Here is a 22355-nt window from a genome sequence, read left to right as displayed (position 1 = left end):
TCATTGTCACGATCACAGAGTGGAAAGTTCCCATCATTTGAGAAGTGTGTTATTAGTGCTTGAAGTTGGACTTTGACACCCTTTCCCCATGGACATTAAAAGTATAAAGACTATGCTTCCTTCTGGATAAACACAGACCACGACGACAGTTGTCTTTCTGCAAGCACTCCACAGAGAAAGCCACATCCCTAGCATCCAGCCTAAGGTCAGGGCATAAACCAATTATCACACAGTTCTAAAGCCTGCAGCTCACTGGAAATTCTTTCATGCTCTATATGCTACTTCTGTTCCCTATTACTAAAAAGACAGAGCAGGAATTTAGCCTCCTAATTGGGTTTAGAACAATCAAACATGAATGAATTCCTGAAGCTCTTTTCCTTTGGGTATGTGTTTAGGTCTTATTCCACAGCCTCGGCTGACTTAGGACACATAATGCTTCTACCTCGGCCTCCAGAGAGCTGGGATCCAGGCTTGTCTTACCTCACCCAGCTTCTTGAGCCTCACAATGGACTGACATAAAATTGCTGTTTGTTTGGTTGTCCATGGTCTACTTGGAGCCAGCAGGTCCAGTTTTTAGTCAGTCACTTGCTTGGCATTCAGGAAGCAGGGGACATATTTCTTCATGTGTCCTGAAGATTCTTAAAGACCTAGTTCTAACAAACCAGTCAGGGTACCAGGTCAGCTTCAGCATCAACCTTCTCTTCATTGAGAAGATGCGTCTCCTGCAGCTGCTGTGTGTGATGGAGGCGAGAGAGAGGCGCCTCCCCGTGGCCTCAGCCTCACCTCCCAGCTCGGCATTTTCAGTCTGCAGGTATCCAATCCTCATCCCTCTTCACCATGTGAGGAGCACGCATGCAAACGTTGGGCATGCCCTCCACCTCCCAGGAGCTCACCTTTGAGCAGTGACTCTGAGTCTCCCACCGTTTCTTCTTCTGAACAAAGGAAAGGAATTCCTTGTTGTCTGTTTGGCCACCAATGCAATTTATTTTTCATCTTTCCAAACTATGAGAGTGGAGAAAGTTCTTACAGAAGTCACTTAACTTTTGATCTGAACTCACCAAAATACATGTCTGAATCCTATGACTAGGTTAGGATTTGGAACCAAAATGTTCATTTTGAAGACAGCTCTAAAATGACCCATTATTAGATTAAGCTGATTCTAATTCGATCAGCCATCTCTTGACATAAAGAAGGAAAAATCTATTTTTTTTTTAAAAAAAGTGGCAATTTCTAAGAAACTGGCCCCATAATCTTAAATTAAAAGCAGGTTTCCACACGTTGGACTCATGCCCCTTGAGCCTTTGGTATTACATTTGGACTATTTGGTTAGTTAAATAATGGTAACAAAAGAAGACAGAATAGATTATGTTAAATAAAGGGAAATTTAAGAAAGTAATTATGGGATTAAGTTGGGCCAGGAGGTGAGGGTTGTAAGTAATAAGATCACTGCTATTCAAACACAGTGCTATGTCTCCATCTGGCATGGGGCTTCCCGGATAACGGGATGCTTTAGCCCACTCCTAACTTGAGAAAGGGGGAGACTTTTACAGGTTCTGAAATATCTTGTTTGAAGTTGCTTAACTTCTTATGTTAAGGAAGGTATTGGCATTCTATAAAACAGAGTAGGAGAGTTGTCAGTTCAGGTGGGGGAGGCGTGTGAAGGCAGAAAGTTCATTTTCTGTGAATCTCGTAGACTACCTTGTCTACTTGACTAATCCAGGGATGTCTAAGAGAGAAACAAATGTGAAATAGAACCTTCGGGCCATTGGGTCCTAGGAACTTTTATCTTATGTGAAAGCCATGAAAACAAAAACCAGAACACTGGACACTGCTATTTCCAGTGAGAATGAAATGTCTGCCCACTGCTCCTGTGAGCCCAACTGCAGCTTAGAAGAGGCCATACCCCAGAATGAGAGTGGGGGAAGAACGGACTCTGCTTGCTTCGCACACTTCTTTCTATGGTGTTTTTCTAGTCCCTCCAGCTCAAGGGGGATCCCACATCCAGTCTTCACGATTGCACAACCAGTGCTCTGGAGTGCAGAGCCTTCTTCACGATTGCACAACCAGTGCTCTGGAGTGCAGAGCCTTCTTCACGATTGCACAGCCAGTGCTCTGGAGTGCAGAGCCTTCTTCACGATTGCACAGCCAGTGCTCTGGAGTGCAGAGCCTTCTCCTCAGCCTCTCCAATTGTCAATCTTATGCCATAGCGTTTTCTCAGAAAGTTCTGGAAGGATAGAAAAAAGGTGGGCTCTGAAAGAGAAAAGACAAGCTGAAAGGTTTGTTACTGGCTGACTCTGTTCAGATAGTTACAGGAACCTTAAAAGTTCTAGCCTTTAAGACCTCCTTTCAGATTTCAATTAAAGATGCCAGGAATGGCTAAAGGGGGGCTAAAGATCTGAGGGTAAAATGTCTACTCACAATGGGAATCGTCTGTCCATGTCGATTTTTCTCTCTTCAATGCATCCTTCTCTTTGTTTCACCCGTTTATGTGTTCCCTTTGCTCTACATGGTTCTTAGTTCTACCCGTTACAAATGTTCCCAGTCAAATATACCCTGAAAACCAACAATTCCCCAGTGATAGTAGGTTCAGGGCCCCATAGGAAACCAGATAAAGGTTTTCACTTCTCTCTCTCTCTCTCTCTCTCTCTCTCTCTCTCTCTCTCTCTCTCTCTCTCACACACACACACACACACACACACACACACACACACACAGATCTGTGGGAGTGGGTAGTACACATCCCATGAACTTCTTAATGGAGAAAGTTAGTTAAGAAAGGAAGTAAATCATCAGGGAATTCTAGAGGAGAAGGTTAGTGCACTACACTACATTTTTAGGTAGTAGAAAGAGCTAAATGGTTTGTTTTTAGTAAAATTATGAATAAAACACATATTTATTGTAAATCAGAGTGCTGCTTTTTTCCTCTCCCAGCATGCATAGAATCAGGTAACCAAGCAACCTGCGAAAACAGTCAGGTAGAAGCCATGGATCTTGATCAGATAGCACATACCCCAGACGCTGCAGTTTCCATGGGCCTTGGTCTGGAGTTAGACTTACTCCTCTAGGTGGTAGAAACAAAGCAGGGGCCCAGGCCTCTCAATAGTTAGCTCTGGCCTTTGCTGTTATCAGCTGTTCTTTTCATGGGGTAAAACCAGAGCAGCAGCTTGGGCAGGTAGTCATTCTGTGTCCTTGGAGATCTGTGAGTATCTTAGATGGGATGCTCTTTTCCTAGACCCTAAACTCTGACCAAATGCCTGCTGATAAAGATAATTGCAGGAAGGCAGATCTCTGTGCTTACCTAGGAGAGAGGAACAAGGTCTGGTGGTGGAAAACTGTTTTTACATGTAGCCCAAAGGCATAGAAAACAGTCTGAACTAGGGTATTAGTCCCCAAATACGTAACAGAAAGGAAAGTCAGCTACAGCGAAAAATCTACAGCAAAAGACAGCCACTTTATTCACAAAACGATAACGGCAAAAAGCCTTGCCTTTTGGTTTAGCCTTTCCCAGATCCCTTGATTCTAATAAATTGCTCTTGAAAACATGGCTGAACAATTACTGTATAATGTTGTGGCTTGTAGCAATATAACAGTCCCAAAGTGACACAATCAGAGAGAAGATGGATCTGTGGGTGCCTGGCAGGAGCTGGGGCCATGAAAGAGGTCAGGAGAACTTCCCTGAGAGGATGACTGGATTGTTATTGCCTTTTTATGGAAAGAGTTGCAGAAACCTCAAATGTACATGCACAAAATTTCACACACACACACACACACACACGCACACACACTCATATGCATGCACAGGCACACACGCATGTGCACACACTCACATGCATGCAAGCAAGGCACACATGCATGCACACACACAGAGCATGCAAACACTGGTGAAATCCATATAAACCTTTGAACTAAGGGTCTGTAAATTAACCTCAGGAGAAGCTGGGCAAAGGAACTGTCTATGACTCCTCAGTTTTGCATGAGTTTATAATAATAATCTCCAAGAATTTAAAACTCATGTACATAAAATCACAGTCCATCGATAATGTCACAAATGTTGATGAATGCAGTTTTGTGTCATCTTTAGTAATTGCCAGATTTTAGTCACTGGTGTCTCTTATTTGTCCCTCTTCCCAGTGTGGCCACATGGAATAAAACCCTTCTCTGTTCTTCACTGCTGTGAGTCTGTTTACCTGCCTGGCGAGCACACATGAGTGGCTGAGCCCAGCTTGTGAGAGCTGCCAAGGCCCAGTGGGTTCTGATACTCTCAATCGGTACCAGAAAGGCAGATAGGGAGAAGATTGCATTGTTATTTCAAGGTGGAGGATACCAGAGCAAGCTTGTAACTTAAAGGGAGAAACCCAGAGGAGGGACAGAGATCTGATAAAACGCACACTTATGTTAATGCCAAACCCACAGCCTGTCTCCCTGTAACATGCCTCCTCTCTCAGGTGCTTCAGATCCTCTTCCAAACCTTCAGTCCCTTGTCCCTTCTCAGTTCCAGGGACCACAGGTTCATCGGAGGGCAGCATATTTTTCTCTTCATGGTCTACAGCCTCTGTTCTGTTCTGTTTCTTCCAAAGGTCATGGGCTTTTGAAAACAGTCTCCTTCACCGACCTCTGCTCACAGCAATCCCCCAGCTCCTCCAGCTTTCTCCAGACATAGAGAGATGGTCTCGTTCATCTCTAGTAATGTCACGTGATGCCAGCATTATTAATATTTTTGGGTTTTTTTTTTTTTACAACATAATGGTTTTAGTAATTATTTGGGAATTTCATGCACTCTGATCACACTCTTTTCCTGTTCCTCCCAGGTACACCCTCCACCTTGCACCTTCCTCCAAACAAATAAATAATTAGAAAAACAAAAACAAACAAATAAACACCGAGTCCAATTTGTGTTGCCTCTGTACTCACTGGAGCATGGTCCAACTCCCAGCGGCTAACCCCTTGAACAAACTAAGTCCTTCACCCCCATCCCCTGCCCCTGCCAGAAGCCATCAACTGTAAAGGGCCAAATTCAACATCTCTATCACATTTTTAAAAGACTCTCTTTAGTAATTTCATGTCTGTGTCTTTTGGGGAGCTTGGCACAGAAGCCTTCCATGTCTTTCCTTCTCAGTTATGAGTCTGCAGTCATCGATACCACCACAAAAGATGCCTCCCCGCCCGTTGTAAAAGATGCAGTCAGCAGCAGCACGGATCAGGAACTTAACATGGTTTCCAGGAACAGCACAGATTGTGGGCATCAACAAGGCTTCCAGAAGCAACACAGATCATGGAAGTCTTTCAAGGAGACCCAGAAAATGAGCCATTCTTTCCAGAGTGAGCTTGTGGATGGGCAGCCCATCTGGAGGCAGGCCCTGTGTGAGCTCCGTGCTGTTGTATGTCACCTTGCCCTCAGGGCGGCATCCCTCCAGTTCCTAAGGTGTGATGTCTGCACCCCAATAGTAACACTACCTGCCCCACACACCAAGTGGCGTGAGAAACACAAGTGCATAAGGCATCTCCAAGCTGCTGAACTGGGGCTGTGGGGCTGGGTCTACAGCCCACTGCACCATCCCATCCTGCAGCGATGGAGCGATGTGATGAGGCAGGCCCAGTGGTGGCCGGGGCCTTCTGGCGGCCTGGTGACCTGCTCTACGGGGCAATAATGTTCTCCTTTATCTCCCCTGGCCATGGTCCCAAGCCTGTAGCTGCCACCATGTCTCTAGTTCTGCTTCCTTTGCCTTGTGCACCCTATCACTTAGACATCTTTATTCTGGTCAGAATAAAAACATTCTCTGTTTATTCTGTCCCCCTACATTTTAAACCATTCTCATGTTTGCAACTAACATTTTTAAACAGACTTATTGACATTTATTTTTCTGTATAAAAACCCTTATGTGGTGGCCACAGCTGGAGCCTGGGTCCTTTGAACAGAGACTCTGGTGCAGGTTTTCACAAGATAGTCAGTGAATTCCTGATAAGGAGACTTGGTGAACACAGTCTCTTTCCAGAGGTCGGGGGCCAGGTAGCTGTAGGTCTTAGAGATGGCATCAAAGGTGGCCTTGGCAAAGTTGCCCAGGGTGGCAGTACAGCCCCTGGCTGATGTGTAGCAGTCATCAATGCCAGCCATCATGAGTAGCTTCTTGGGCACATGAGCGGAGACTATGCCAGTGCCTCTGGGGGCAGGGATGAGACGCACCAACACAGCGGCCTGTCACTTTGCAAGGAACAGTGTGGGGCTTGCCAATCTTGTTCCCCCAGTAGCCTGTCCGCACAAAAACAATGGAAAGCTTAGCCAAGATGATGGCCCCTCGGATGACAGCAGCTATCTTTTTGGAGCACTTAACACCGAGACCAACATGACCATTGTAGTCCCCAATAGTGACGAAAGCCTTGAACCTGGTCCGCTGGCCTACCCCAGTCTGCTTCTGCACTGGCGTGATCTTCAGAACCTCATCCTTTAGGAATGCTCCCAGGAAAAACAAAATCAATAATCTGGGTCTTCTTAATGGGCAGAGAGAACAGATAGATCTCCTCTAGGGATTTGATTTCCATGTCCTTAACCAGGCGGCCCAGCTTGGTGACGGGAATTCACTCCTTGTCTTCAGCTTAACCTCCGCGAGCCCCGCGGACTCGGACTCGGCCCCAGCCTCGACCATGACCACGGCCCATAAGTCTGCAAGGGGTGCACCTACACACTGAGACAATGGGGATGTTCTATTGGGAACTCACCAAGGCCAGCTGGCCTGGGTCTGAAAAAGCATGGGATAAAACCGGACTCGCTGAACACAGCGGGCAATGAAGACTACTGAGAACTCAAGAACAATGGCACTGGGTTTTGATCCTACTGCACGTACTGGCTTTGTGGGAGCCTAGGCAGTTTGGATGCTCACCTTACTAAACCTGGATGGAGGTGGGTGGTCCTTGGACTTCCCACAGGACAGGGAACCCTGATTGTTCTTCGGGCTGACGAGGGAGGGAAACTTGATTGGGGAAGGGGGAAGGGAAATGGGAGGCGGTGGCGCGGAGGAGGCAGAAATCTTTAATAAATAAATAAATACATAAATTAAAAAAAAAGTCCTCTGCTGAATCCTCCGCTGAAGGGGCCACGTCCTCCTAATCCTGGGACCCTGGAACTTGGGGCTCTATCGCTGCACCCGCGTCATCCGCCGTTTGGTGTTTTTCAGAAGAAGAAGCGCAGCTAACATTTTAAATTACCCACATATTAATCACTTTGTTACAAATGTTCTCGTGCTGCTAGCTACTTTTTCACCAGTTACTCACAGTTAAATAGCATTTGTGTCTTACACGCCCCTCAGGCTGTACCTACTCTAAGTTACTTCATATTATCTAAAGCAGTAGCTTTCCTGCCGGGCCTTGCCCTGGATCATCCCACTGTATAAAACTGTCCAGTTTTGACTGAATTGCTGAGATGCGTTGTCTTCACTCGTTGGACCAAGTAAATTTCAGCCATCTGTTGAGCACAGACCATGGCACAGACGGAAAACTAACTCTATGCAAATAAACAGGAACTCATCTGAGTTAGGAACACAGGCACATGGGAGTATTGGCAAAAGCCGCAAACACAGCAACACAGCATCCAAAGAGCTAAGCAGCCCCTTCACTTAGGTCATATGAAGGAGGGAGCCCCATCTGGGCACAGTGGCTTCCTCTGACCCATCATCAGACCGTCCTCACATCATGGGCACACTTCCAATCCTGCCCCTGAAGAGTCTGTTCAGCACTGTCTCCCTCCAGAGGGGCCCACTGCAATTGCTGTTTGTCTGGAAGCAGGGCTGTACCTTGGACATCATCTGTATCTTGTAGAGAACAGTGCATCTGTTAAAGGAAGGCCGCTTGTTTGTTCCAGTTGCCGAAATAATCACACAGAAACTGTATAAATTAAATTACTGCTTGGCCCATTAGCTCTAGTTTCTTATTGATTAATTCTTACATATTAATTTAACCCATTAAGATGTAAGAGCTAGCCAATGAGAAGCTAGAGCTAATACACCAAGCAGTGATGTAAAATAATACAGTTTCTGTGTGGTTATTTTGGGTCTGGACAGCCAGGACTGAACAAGCAGCCTCCCCCAACACCTTTCTTAGCTGTTCTATGACTTACATACCTGTGTGTGGCCTGAAGCCTACAATCTGAGATTTAATTAAGAACAGAGTCATTGAAAATAGAAATAAAGAACCCTAAGACAAATTCTTAGAAGTAGGAGGTGGAAGGTTTACAACCAAAAGACTATAAATACTTAAGAAAACATTATCAATAGATTATAAATTGTATGATGATAAATTTACTTCTGTTTTGTTCTTCCTGGTACCGAATCCATGCATGATAAGAGCGATATTAGTCAATGACATATTTATTGAGTGACTACTCTGCCCAAGGCCCCATGCCAAGGACTTTCTGGTTCTTATCATCTTTATTCCTCAAAAAAAAACCATCCTTCTTACTTTTAAGCTTCTGCTCTGAAAGAAATGCTGACATCAAGAGATTAAGTAATTAATTTGCTCAAATCCACAGAGCTACAGAGTTAATGTACTGCATTTGAAACCTGTGCAGTCTGGCCCAGCATTGCAATTGAAATAGGGTGATATTGTCCTCTAGAGTGAAAACAGCATGTGAAAGAATAACCACGGCAGGAGTTCCACACTACAGAGGATCCTGAAGAAACAGCATTGAGTTAGGGAGATACCAGCTGTCTCTCTCGAGGTGATGAGGGGCCATTATCTTGTAACGTCTTCTAGGGCCAAGGCCATTGTGCAGCATCGTGGGCTCCCTGCCAGTTGTGCTAAACTCCCAGAAGCTGCACCACAAAAATAAACATTTTGGCATATTTGTTCTTTCTATCTGTCTCTATCTCCATACACATATGTATGAGTTATGAGTTCATATACATATACGTGTACAACACATGTGTGCATACATATGCATATGTACTTACTTGCCCACATGTATGTTTAATCATTTCTAAGTAAACTGTGGCTATTCCAGTCAAGCATCCTGGAGACATCAGTATGTGCCTCTTAAGAATAAGGACACATAAGTGACCACGCTTATATGTCACAAACCAAATCTATATCATTTAACATTTTTAAGAACAACATCTTCAAATTTGCAAGCAAATAGATGGATCTAGAAAAAAAAACATATTGGGTGAGGTAACCCAGACCCAGAAAGACAAATATCACATGTACTCACTCATAAGTGGCTTTTCGACATAAAGCAAAGAAAAAACAGCCTATAGTTCACAATCTCAGGGAACCTAGACAACAAAGAGGACCCTGAGAGAGACATACATAGATCTACAGAGGAAGGAGAAAAAGACAAGATCTCCTGAGTAAATTGGGAATGTGGGGGTCATGGGAGAAGATAGAAGGTGAGAGGGGAGGTAGAGAAAAATGTGTAGCACAATCAAAACAGAACAAAAGAATAATTTGATTATGCATGCTAAACATCAAGTTCTAAGATGAACAATTGACAAGGTCACGACCTGGCAAAGCCAATGGTGCAGCTTCAGACCGAGTCAGAGACCTGACCACAGGTAAGGAAACGGTGCAGCTCCAGCCCCAGTGCAGCTGAAACCCAGGAAGTGAATGCTTCACTTCAAGCCCAAAGCAGAAGAAAGTGGGAGGAGCTCTCTCACATGAGGTGAGGGAAAGTCAGTCTTTCTGCTGTGCCCAGGATGTCTGGACTTGGGCAAGGCCTACCACAGTCGGGAGTGGACCTTCTCGCGTATGACTCCAGTGTCCTTTCCGTCAGAAACCTCACAGGTGTGCCCCATTAAGCTCAGAGGATTCCAGCCTGGGCACCTCCTGTCCCAGGGAAGACAACACATATCATTAACCAACACAAGATGCTAGGGTTGAGCCTTTCTTTAGTGTGGGGTTTCACTAGTGAGCTGGTGGTGGCAGAGGTAAATCAGCAGGCACGTCAGCCAGTGTGTATGGGAACTTTGGAACACTTCTAGTAGAGAATGCACCGTGTACCTGGGACATTTTATAGATGGAAATAAGCAAAGTTCTTCCTAAGCGTGGAGGCTGAGGGTGGGGCTTTAGGCAGGGAAGCAATTAGGTGCACAAGTGAGGCTTCTCTTGGCTGTGAGAGCGCACAGCGCAGGGTTAAAGGAGAACATCCGCTGCCCACTGATGTTTGGGCTGCCTGCCGGTCAGCTTCCTTCAGAGGAAGTCAGAGAATGGGCAGACTTTACCCCCAATGCTCTTCTAACACACACACACACACACACACACACACACACACACACACACACACGAGTTTTCCATAAGAGCGTGTCTCCCATGTGAGGAAACAGGACTGAGAGAAAGTGTTTGCTATGTGTCCAAGTGAGTGCATCCCCACAGCGATGTGTCCAAGTGAGTGCATCCCCACAGCGATGTGTCCAAGTGAGTGCATCCCCACAGTGAACACCGTCGTGTTAAAGCTTTTGTCCATTCACTTTCAGGTGCTATTGTCCTGCATTGAGCCAAGAGGATGGAGACCATGGCATCCTCAAGAGACTTCTAATCACTGCCTCGGATGCTGGAAGAAAACAACCCCTTCAGCCTTCTACTAGGTGAGATCAGTCATGAGCCTTCTGGAATACTAAGTACTTTACACTGTAAACAGAGACTGTACTTTCATTTTTCTGTTGCCCAGACCCGAATGATCACACAGACACTATATTAATTACAACACTGTTTGGCAATGGCTCAGGCATATTCCTTGCTAGCTCTTACATCTTAAATTAAACATTTCTATTAGTTTATGTATTGGCACGTGGCTGTGACATTACCTCATTTTCTACATGTCTTGTTTCTTCAGCCGCTGGCTGGAATCTCCTTGACTCCACCTACTCTCTCTCTCTCTCTCTCATATATATATATATATATATATATATATATATATATATATATATATATTCAGATTTCCCACCTGCTTTTACTCTGCTAAGCCATTGGATGAAACAGCTTTTTAAAAAATCAACTAATAAAAGCAACACACATACAAAAGGACATCCTACATCATTCCATGGGTTTTTTTTACTGACCCTACTCATTCTGTAAGACTAGATGACCTCGAACTCAGAGATCCATTTGCCTTTTCTTCCCAAGTGCTGGAATTAAAACTGTGCACCACTACACCTGTAAATTCTTTGAGATAAGCTAAAGGAGCTAATGCTTTCCATACATGAAAAGATAACATTCAGGGAAGGTTTTTTTCAAGTTTAAATTTTTGGTAAAGCTGGGACCCGAGGTTGGAGCTGGTTTGGTGTTCACTGAGAAAACAGTAAAGCCTTGAAATCAGAAAATTTAGATGTGAGCCTTCTAGGGTCTTTTAGATGCCCCATAAAACTGAAATCATCACTCCTGTCTCTCCCACCTCCATAGAGGACAATGACTTCCTCGGTGTGCACCAGTGTCCCAAAAATCAAAGCCTGAAGCTGGGAGTTTCATTCATCAAGCCCACTTGTGCTCAGAGCTCACCACGGAGAACTGCAGTGAATGATCTGACAGATTGACCTGTGAGCCGCCTTGCTCAGCAACCCGTGCACATCCGCAGGAAAGCTGCCTCAGCTCCCAGAACCTCCGAGGAAGCAGTCTCAGGGTGTTACATATGAAGCATATTCGCTATCCTCGGTGGGGGGGGGGGGGCTGTTTCATATGTAACAATGTAAAGTCTTTTCTAGCAAGTTGTGAGAAAGTTATGTCCATAAAAACAGTAATTGTTATAATCTAGTATTATGCATAATTATCCTAAAATATAAATATATATTACATACTTGTTTCTACAAGAAAGACAAGAGCTATTTTCTGGTTCTGAGGCCGTCTTCGCCTCCTGTAGGTGACTGACTCAGCTGGCCTCCAGCATCAGCACACCCACTTATACCATCATAGAAACCCAAAGGGGAGCGCCGGCAGATTCAAAATGCACCTGTTTTAAAAAAAAGTCTGAACCACCTTAAGTTCCCTGGCAAAAGAATAAGTCCTTGTAAGTCAGCAGAAATTCTTACTCATATTCCAGAAGAACTTAGTCGGGCTGGTGCCCTCAGGGCCCCAGTGGAGCATCACGGATCTACTCCTTTGTTTCTCATGACTTAATCTACCTGAAGCACCAGTCAAAGCATCTTCCTTGAAACTGGGTGAGCCTTTCTGAAAACTTTAATAGTGATGGTAGAGATATATGTACATGTGTGTGTATCAACATTGACCACAAAAATACCAGCATTACACAAATATAGGAACAGCTGTGACTTTTAAAAAAAATGAATTGACACTTCTTTGAAAGTTTTTAATAAACCAGAATGAGATAGTGTGTTGGGTAGCACTTGCTGTGTAACAAATCACCTGCTAATGTGACCCAATTAAACTACAGCTGTTATTCTTTTTAACCCACATACCAGTTGCTTGGAGGTGAGACTAGTCTGGTTCTGAGGGACTCCTCGGTCTTGCTAGGGCTCAGTGACATTGTGGGTTCAGATATACTTTGGCAACTAGTTGAGTGACTTGTGTATGACAGCTTCTTTGGGGTGGCTTGGTCCTTGTGATTGATCATCCCTGGGCCAGCTATCCTGCTCTCCTCTTCCCATCTGACCTCAGAATAAGTATACTTTGACTTCTGAGTTTTGGCATTGGTTACAGTGTAAGGTTAGAAATGGGGGTCTCATCAAACCATGCAGGCCTACCCACACGGGCAAGCTCCACTGCCAAGACCCCATCTGTGAATGTCTAACTCTCTCACAGACTCTCCAGTGCCCGGACTCCAGGAGAATGGCCTGTGGTGTTCTCGGGTCCCCAAGGAAGTCTAAGGCCCTCAGGTTGCCCAACTCTGGGACATGGTAGACTCCGAGGGCTCCTTATGTGCTAGATGCATCTCAAGAGTATGTGGTTGTGCTCTCCACTTCTTCCAGACCCTCAGAAACCTCTGCAAAGGACCCAACTCTGCCTAGTGGGCCTCACCTCTCACCAGAGCCCCCACCAAGCAGCTGTCTGTCTGTCTACTCTTGGTCTTAGTAATTTCCTTAATAAATCTCTTACTTCAAAGGAAAATCTGTCTCAGTGTTGCCCCATGTTCAAAACTTTCCATGAAGCAAGTCAGTGGGCAAATTAACGCATGGGTAACAAACTTAATTTCGTTTTCTTCTTTTATAATTTATTTTTGCTTTGTGTGCATTGGTGTCTTGACTGTCTGCATGCCTGCGAGGGTGTTAGATCCTGGAGTTACAGACAGTTGTGAGCTATCATGTGGATGCCGGGAATTGAACCCGGGTCCTATGGAAGATCAGCCTGTGCTCTTAACTGATGAGCCATCTCTCCAGCCTCCAGAATTAGTTTCTGGCAGGAGAGGCTTCAAGGACTTATCTAGGAGGAAATAAGACACTGCAATTCATAGGACTCCAAGGCTCAGAGAGGTCATAAGCCCATGGGAAGTCGCTCAGGATCCTGCATTTATTTCTGGCTTTTTTCACAACTGTTTCTGTAGAAGAGGTCACAGACTACAGTGAACCTGATGGTAAGGACCACAGCCAGACTGCAATGAAACTTCAAAGGGAGTCTTTAAAGTTTAAACGTCTTAGTTGAACCACAAAGAATACAGTAGTAGACTAGTGCGTTCCCCTTCTGAGAGGAGCGCCGACACAGCAGATTAGCGCTCTCTGAAGAAACTAAAAAGAAGCTTGCTTTTCTTTTCAGGCTCTAGAAAAACAAAGGTTGGCCTCCTCCTTCTTTTATGTATCACAAGGAAGCCACAAGGCTGCTTTCTTCGGAATGAAAAGCATCCATCTTTCTCTCAGTCATCAAGGGAGTTGGTAACACTGAGCCTTTAAAGTGGGGTTAGATGCTGTGACCCTCTGGGGATGGGTATCAGTAAGCTGTGCCTTCTATGCATCTTTTACTGTTGGGGAAGGCTGCTCAGACCCGAAATAATTACACAAAACTGTTTCAATTGAATACGGCTTGGCCAACAACTCCAGTGTATTCCTACATCTTAATTTACCCATTCCTATTATTTTATATTTACCATGAGGGTTGTGGCTTGTAGTCTGGTGGCTACATGGCTTCTCTTTGACTCCGTCTACTCTCTCTATATCTCTTTCAGCCTGGCTTTACTCTGTTAAGCCATTGGCTGAAAGCAGCTTCCTTATTAACCAAAGGCAATAAAACATATTCACAGCATACATCATCTCCCACATCCCTTTAACTCCTGGGGTCACATCTGACCAAACAGCTGGATGACTTGGATGACGGAACTTCTGGTTAATCTAAAACAACTTTTGACCCCGAGTATATAGCAATATCAAGTTACCAGAAGGAAAGTCTCTGTAGGCTACTAATCACAACACCTACACACATCTACACACTCGTGGGTACATGGTTTATCCACAAGTAATCATAGAGACAAACACCCCAAATGGATGAATTCATTCTTTTGATAAATGTTATAGGTGAGTTTTATTTCCTTGTTTATAATTTTGTTTAGTGAGCTAAAATTTTCTACTACTAAAATGTTAATACAAACAGAGAACTTCTACACGGCCCTACGCCTTCATGGACATCCGGACGGAATGAGCCAGTTATTAGAAATGCCTACATGCCAGTCCTAGTCACAAGAGCTCGGTTACAGATCAGCCTAGTAGGGCACATGAGAGCTGAGCAGGTAGGAAGGACTTCAGTCAAGGTACAGTGGAATCCTGTCGTTTTCAGGAGAATAGATGGAACTGGAGATCACGCTGATCGCAATAAGCTAGACTCAGAGAGGGGTATTTATGCTTTCTCTCTGGTGGGGAAAGCAGAGACAGAGAGGAAAAAGATGAAGGTGTAAGAGGGGCTAGTAGAGAAGGCAATGGTGAGAATGAGGAAAGAGAAGAGGGTGTGAGACCTAAAATGACAAAGAGGAATACAAGTATACATGGAAGTGTCCCATCAAAACCCATTCATCTGTGCAATTAACACATACTAATAAATAAAGTAAAAACATATATTAAAATGCAGTTATTTATATCATAAATAAAACAAAAAAGAAAATCAGTTATCAGTGGAGGCAGATGACAGAGGAAAGTAGATTTAAAACTTTGAGAAATGGTGTAATCCAGGTAGGGGAAAACAAAATTATTTTTAACACTGTCCTCGCTTCCCATGAACCAAGCCGCAGAGAAGTAGAGGCACACTGCTGAAAAAACACAGCTGTATCATGGATGGAACTCAGCCACCAAAATATCCCGTGTCAAGATGACTAATAAACAGGACTTAGCAGGGGAATGTCTTCACGTCCTTGCTTTACTGTTTGTTCCACTTCCCAACCTGGACAGGGTTGTAGGCAGAAGGCGAGAAAGGCATTTGAGGTGCCCACGTGACTCAAGTCTTCCCTGAGTTCTCTTTTCCACTCCACCCAGCTACTCCTCCTCTCCATGGTGGTCTTCAACAATGGCCTAAATGGTGTGCAGTTATTAATCCTGCTTCTCAGCTTGATGTGGGATGATCCACTAGGAGACACACCTCTGCACAGGTCCCTGTGGGTGCTTCCTAGAAGTCTTAACTGAAAGGGAAAGACTTCTCAAGCATGAGAGCCACCACCCCAGAGGAGCTCAGATACCAAGTCTGAGGGGGAGAGCCGTCCTGTATGTGTGCTCACTCTTGCTTCCTTTGGCTAAGTGCGTTTACTCTGTTGCTGCTGTAGCTGTCCGTGGAACCTGCTTCTTCCAAATAGCAACATGGACTGAAGACCCGTGCCTCTCCAGGAATCCTCCAGTTTTCAGCACCAGAGTGAGACTAGTGAGGCATGGAACTTCATGGGTTGGGCGGTTACTGGTTCTGTCTCTCCAGCAGGAAGATACCTGAGTCATGTCAGGCAATCTAATAAATCTCCTTTGTAATGTACGTTCATTCTATTGTTCTGCTCCTCGGTAAAACCCCAACTATTACATCACCCAGTTTTGTCCTGTCCTAGGCTGTAAGTGTAATGACAAGAACTGAACGTTGTCCATAGTGGTTAGCCTCAGGACGATGCTTAACATTTAGTGCAGGCCCCTTTAACGGTTTCCGACTGAGGAAGTGGACTATGTTTACTGCCTTTTCCGATGGGCTCCAGCCATCCCCAGAGGCAAGACCCAAGGGGCAATGTGGAGACACAGGCTTTGGCTTTTCGCTTCCTGCCACAGTCCCAGTTGACCTACTAACTAGTACTGTACAGGAAACTTTATAGGCTGTTCAGAGTGCCTGCTTGCAGGCACAATTGTCACCTGGGTTTTGGTCTCACAGTCTCATGGTACAACGAGCAGAGTCTAAAGAAATGCAGCTGACTTTCCAAACTAGCAGGTAACATGGGTTGGGAGTTCCCATAGCACAAAGAGTTGGAGCTCCTGAAATGGCATGGAACACAGAAGATATACCTCTCAGCCATGATTGGGCCACTCCTGACACCACTGAGGTCTATGGAGCACCCAGTACTTATCCCATGCACCCCAGTGTCAGCACCCAGTTTAGGTGATAGGGACATAACTTCCAGGGGTGGGGGGTGTCTTGAATACTTCTCCAGGGGCCCTGTTGGCATCTGTTTCTGCCAGACGACAGCCCAAATCATTCAGTGTGAGCCCCTTGGGGAATTGTTTCTTGGCCCTGCCAGGAGACTGTTGACAACAGGGAAGGGATGTTAGGTGTGGCCAGAGGAGTGAGGGCACAGAGGTGAGCAGTGAGCTGAGCGATGGAAAGGAGTGAGCTCCAAGAGAAGCCAAAGTGCTGAGAAGCTGGCCTTGCAGGGATTGGTGCTAGCTCTCTTGATCTGACATGTCCTGTGGTCATTGTTCCCTCCTGCGGACCCCGCGCATGCCCTCTGGCCTGTGTTCTCTGGTATTAGCACTACCAGACAAACCGACTTCCTAAGTTTCCCTCCAAGAGATCATCCAGGTCCTGCTTGAATTCTCCCAGGGACAAGATGCTTGGTCCCTTCCATCCCCCCCTTTTTTAACAAGAAAATTCCAGCACTGGAAAACTTGCTTATGCGGGAGAGAGGTCTAATTTTCTACGACTCCCACATGTGGCCTGATGTCTGGTCCCATGGAGACAGGATCTATCTAACAGGGACATCTGCCTGGGAAACCTTGACAACCTTGTTCTTTCTGCCCTTTTAACTGATTTCCAAATTCTCAGAATTCACGTTGGCTTGTCTGAAAATCTCTCCAAACAGTAGTGCTCCCAAGCTGCACAGAAGCGGTGGAGAAAACAGTATCCCTAAGATAGCCCACGTGATTACTTTAAAATCACATCCTCTGTGGATTGTTTACATCAGAAAATGAAGATGGGAGGTGGGAGCAGGGACTCAAAGTAGAATTTCCGGATCTCAGCTACAACTCTATTCGCTTTTGGCAGCAACTTTAACAGCAAATATACTTTATAAGCTTATTCTCATTTTGCAACCTAAAAATAATGCTCATAATTTTATCAAGCTAGGGATAGTGGAAAAACAATGAGCATATATAAACAAAAATCAACAAGCCTTATGGTCAGAAAAGTCCACAGCATCACAGAAATGAAAGGCCAGTGGCGACCCCTGCCCAGGGAGTGTGCCTAGGGTCCTGGCTGTCAGCTACCTAGAGATCCTCTTCCTAGACCTGACCACACAGTTAGCTGAGGAGTCACGCAGAGAAAGGAATCTTGGGAAGAACTTATTTCTTTTATTCAGTTCATGTGGTGGGGCTTGTGGAGGGGTTGTTACTCTTGACATGAGCTTTGAACGTAAAGAAACACAGACTCCACGGTGTTCCTCATCCTGTATCAGACTCCTGCAGAAGCCATGTCACTGTGTAGGCATCAGCTTCAAGATATATCTCTACCTGCGGAGGCTGTAGTGTTCCCGGGTGACCTTCACCCCCATACCACCTTGAAGCATGTCCCCTCCATTTTCAATGGCACGTCAGTACCCTTGTAAATCTCCAAGCAACAGGAACATTTATGGTCAAGTGGCACAAATGCTGAAAATTATTCCCATGTAATTGAAACTCTATGTGGATTTGACAAATGACGTGCAGGGACTGTCCAACTGCAGCCTGAAGGAGGAAGGCTCTCCCTGGCTCCTGGGAGGCTGCTCAGCTACCTGTTCACTGCCTTTCTGCTGGTCCTGAAACAACCTATAGGGAGCTCTTCCTCCGCTGTTCCCATTCTTTGGGAGGGATGAGTGTGAATCTCGGGTACCACCCAGGCTGGGTTAGGTTTTTCTAAGATGGGCTTGCAAAGGTGATTATTGTGTGGGGAAATGGACCCAAGCTGTAAATAGGCAGCTCCCTCCCTCGGCTTGGGAGAGCTCTGTCCATTTCTTGTAACTCAGTTTTCCTGGTCCTTGTTTTTTCTGAGCGATGAACATTCCCGGGGCTAAGAAGCCATAACCATAAAGATGAAAACTCTTGAAAATTAAGTGTTGCTTTAATCTTTCCAGACAGCTCAACACTCCCCCACCCCACCCCACCCCACCCCCAATAACTAAAGATCTTCTCTGCCCTCTGTTTCGATGTGAAAAAAGGGAATCTCAGTGGCTGCGTCCACATTCTTCTCATGGGACAAAGAGCAGGGATGGGAGGAGGATTCATTTCAAAGTGAAAGATGCAGCCCTTAACCCGTGTCACTTAATCTGTGCCAGCTCGAGCAGACTCTCTAATGTTTACTGGATTCTGATCAGAGATAGGATGTCAGCCAGGGAAGGGGAAGCGGGAACCGTGAGAATCAAGTGAGGGGCTTGTTGTCCGGGTTCCTGGGATGCTGCCTCCCTCAGACTCATCGTGGGAGTGATGAAAGCTGCCCCTGGGCAGTGTCTCACAGGAGACAGAAAAGCAGAGGGAGTGAATAACCTCATTTTGACCCATCAGGGCCCCCATACACTGGGCTCAAGTGTGGGCCCCAGAACCTTGTGGACCAGGATCTGTGACTTTCTTTAGTTGCTTACCCAGACTGTACTTCCAGAAAGAAGGAAAGAAGCATTTTGGCCAAGAACCCTAGGTCATCTCTAGGGAGGCTGTGGTTTAACTCCATTCATTCACTCATGACGTGGTGGATTCATTCCATTTTGGGGGGGAGAGGCTTAAATTTTACCCTCTGCTACATCAGTCTTTTTTGCTTTTTGCTTTCCAGAGTATCAGATGATTCCACACCCGACCCCATCCTTCCATATGACTTTCTGTTCACACAGCTGTGAGGGTTGAATCTGAACAGTAGCTGCCTGTGGGGGTCAAGTTATTTGTTGGAATAACAATACTCAGCTGAGCATGGTCTTGTTATCTATAATCCTAACTCTGTAGAAACTAAGGCAGGAAGATAACAAGTTCAAAGCCTTCTGGGCTCCATAGTGAGCTGCAGGCCAGTCTGGGCTACAGAGTAGAACACTCTAAACGAATGAATAAAGAAAGGAAAAATTGTTTGTGGGGAGGAGTGTACTACGCCAAATTATTTGCCTTCATTTAGGTGGAAATTAACTTAAAATATAGTTTTAATCAATTTCTGAACAAGTGGGCATATTTAGCTAAGCAAGGAGAGCTCAGGTCCAGGCAGACTGCAGCGACGGTCAGAGGCAGGGGAATGGACCCTAGACGTCAGGGTGGTCTTCAGGGCTGGGTCTTGGGCACAGAAGTGATAAAGTACACTCTGCTCAGCAGGAGTTTCTGTGGCCAATTACTCTGCCTTAGCTAATGGCAGGGCCTCCTTTCTCTGCACTTACTTCTAAATCGGAGAGGATAATATCATCTGCAAAGACCCACAGGCCTCATTTCTAGACAGGAAAAATCCCCCTCATTATCTTCTTAAATTATTTCCTGTGGGTTCCCCTCAAGTAATACCACTAAGCTCCTGCCGATCCGGTTCCCACTGACACATGGGAGTGGCCCCTCACAGAGGGACACTCAAGGGCCCAACGTTTGGCAGACAGATATTCAGCTCAGGCCCATCGTAAAGAAAATGAAAGCCTTTGAACGATTCTAAGGGGAACTGGTGAGTGAGTGTACGCATACACTGTTCCACAAAAGACAAGCTGCACCCTGCCCCTCTGGGTTGGTCCCATGCTGCAGCATGCTCTCTCGGGAACCACTGAGTACAACCCACCGGGTTTACTCACAACATTGGAGACCCTGGTGTACATTTAGCTTATTAGCATCAGAGATTAATAGCATCTCAAGTTTCCAGAACAGCTTGTAAATTTTTACTTCCACATCCATAAGTCCTCTACAGGACACCACTGGAAGGTTCATCTGATAAGAATGCTAAGGATGCTGAGGCTCAGCTGGCAGTGACTGATAGGCTTGGTGGCAAGAAGGAACCAGAAGAGCCTGGTAGAGGCCCACACTGCTGCTTTTGGGAGGTTCCACCCAACTCTCTGAGCCAAGTTACCTGTAGGCTCTCCTTGCTTCTTACCACGCAGCTCCTCCTGCTGCTGTCCTTGTCATCTCACAAACACCACAGCAAAGGGCCATCCTTCCTAGGGACAGAATGCCACATATGCTGGTCTCGTATTCGGGTGGTGATCCGGGGAAGGAAGAAACAGTGACGCCGTTAGGAAGAAAGAGAATGCCGAGTGCAGGCCAGTAAACTATGAGAGAAACCCAGAGGTAAGGTGTCTGGATGTCCCCAAACTGCTCCCAGTATCAGCAAGAACTGCTCTTCCCATCCACTTCCCAATGACGTGTCCCCTTTTCTTCCATTCTCCTGCTCTGCGCCATGATAGGCCTCCGGTGCATTCTGCAGAGGTCAGATACTACTCATGAAAAGTTAGCTGAACCTGCTGGCCTAGAAAGCCAGCACCAGAGATCTCTCTGCATAGACACTATGGGGCAGACACTCTGCCTGGTATGATAGCCTCTGAGTGGGCTGAAAATGAGGCATGGCCCTCCTGTGCCCATGCTTCTTCCTCATGGCAGCTTCGGATGTCTCTGCTGCTCTGTAGAGTGCATGCTGTGTGCTGCCGTGATGGGCTGGGGCCTTGGTCCGGCCGTGAACAACTTGTATTTCCTTCCTGTCTTAAAGACGTACTTTTCTTTGTGTATGTGTGTGCATGTATGCCGGCATCCAAGGAGGCCAGGAGAGGGTTTAAGATCCCTTGGAGCAGAAGTTACAGGCAGTTCTGAGTTTCCTGACATTGGTGCTAGGAATAGAACTTTCTAAAAAGTGTTCTTAGCTGCTAAGCCCTCTCTGTAACCCCAGCTTGTAGCTGTTTGCATTTTCGGGCGCGCTCACGGTTTCACAGTTCTCTGTTGAACCTGTCACCCTATCCAGAGATTTGGGTGGCTGAGTTGACTTCTCCGCTGTTCATGTAGTTTCATAGACAAAACTCATTTTAGCCGAATGTGGCAGTGTGCATCTGTCATCTGGGACTTGGGAGGCTGAGGCAGAAGGGCCAGCCTAGGCAGCGTAGAGAGGCCCTGTCTCAAAAACTAAAGGAAGCTAATGGACAGCCACAAGCAGAGATTCTACTTGCAGGGTAAGAAGGTTCCCGCAGGAAAGTTTGACTCCCAGAGAAACGAAGCTGCAGGGGTCTCAACTTATCCAATGTTTTTATTTTGATTTTTTTTTCAGACTTCAAGAAGCTGGAGAGTTTGTTTTTACAAGCTTCTCCACCATCATTTGTATACTGAGTCTCTTTGAAATAGTTTCTGTGATAAAAATCTAAAAAGCTACACTGTAATCAAAGTTAGATATTTGCAAATAACCTGTAATGTAAAACCAGACACAACCACGCTGTTTACAGTCTCTCGCAGAGCAGAGCCCTGTGGTGGCTTTTTGCCAGACTTGGGGAGAAGTTTCCATTTGCCGGCTTTGTCCTGAACCGCACGGATGCAGACGGGCTATTGTATATTACAAGCAACCATACTTGTGTGCCCTTGGTTCTGCATTTTCTCTTTCAAAATTGTATTTTTATTCTTCAGAGTGGTAGGGGCCACATCTACTTAATGCCTTCTGTTAGTTTTAGCCACAATGTACAACCTGGGGATACTTTCCTGGGTCTGCTTATCCTGCTTTCTTTCTAAGCAAGACAGAGTCTCACAGCTGGTACTTGGTAAACTATGAAAGTCAAAAATCTGTCACCTAAGTCACTGTTCGCAATTACTCAGCTGGGCTAATTAGACCAAGGCAGAACTATCCAGGCTCCCAGGGGAAGGTAGGCAGAGGCATGGGGTTACGAAATGTACTCCTGCTTCCGGGATGTCTTTCAGGCTAAACCGGCGAGAGCAGCCAAGAGCTAGAACTGTCCTCTTCTCTGGGGCCTTCTCTCCCCTCTAGCTGTTCCTCACCTGCTGGCCACAGGGCAGTGAAATGTTGCCCTGCCCACTCCCCACACTAAGGGACTCATTTGTACTGCTGCCTAAGATCAGCCTGTGAACAAGGGCCTGATC

General features: G+C 45.8%; 1 pseudogene; it reads right to left on the bottom strand.

Annotated features, from left to right (window-relative positions):
* Positions 1 to 5875: 5875 nt before the first annotated feature.
* On the bottom strand, positions 5876 to 9779 carry LOC142849086 (small ribosomal subunit protein uS5 pseudogene; annotated as a pseudogene).
* Positions 9780 to 22355: the final 12576 nt, after the last annotated feature.

This window comes from Microtus pennsylvanicus, chromosome 4 (genome assembly GCF_037038515.1).
Source record: "Microtus pennsylvanicus isolate mMicPen1 chromosome 4, mMicPen1.hap1, whole genome shotgun sequence".
Taxonomy (NCBI): domain Eukaryota; kingdom Metazoa; phylum Chordata; class Mammalia; order Rodentia; family Cricetidae; genus Microtus; species Microtus pennsylvanicus.
The sequence above is the reverse complement of the archived record's forward strand: the minus strand, read 5'-3'. Positions and strand labels throughout refer to the sequence as shown.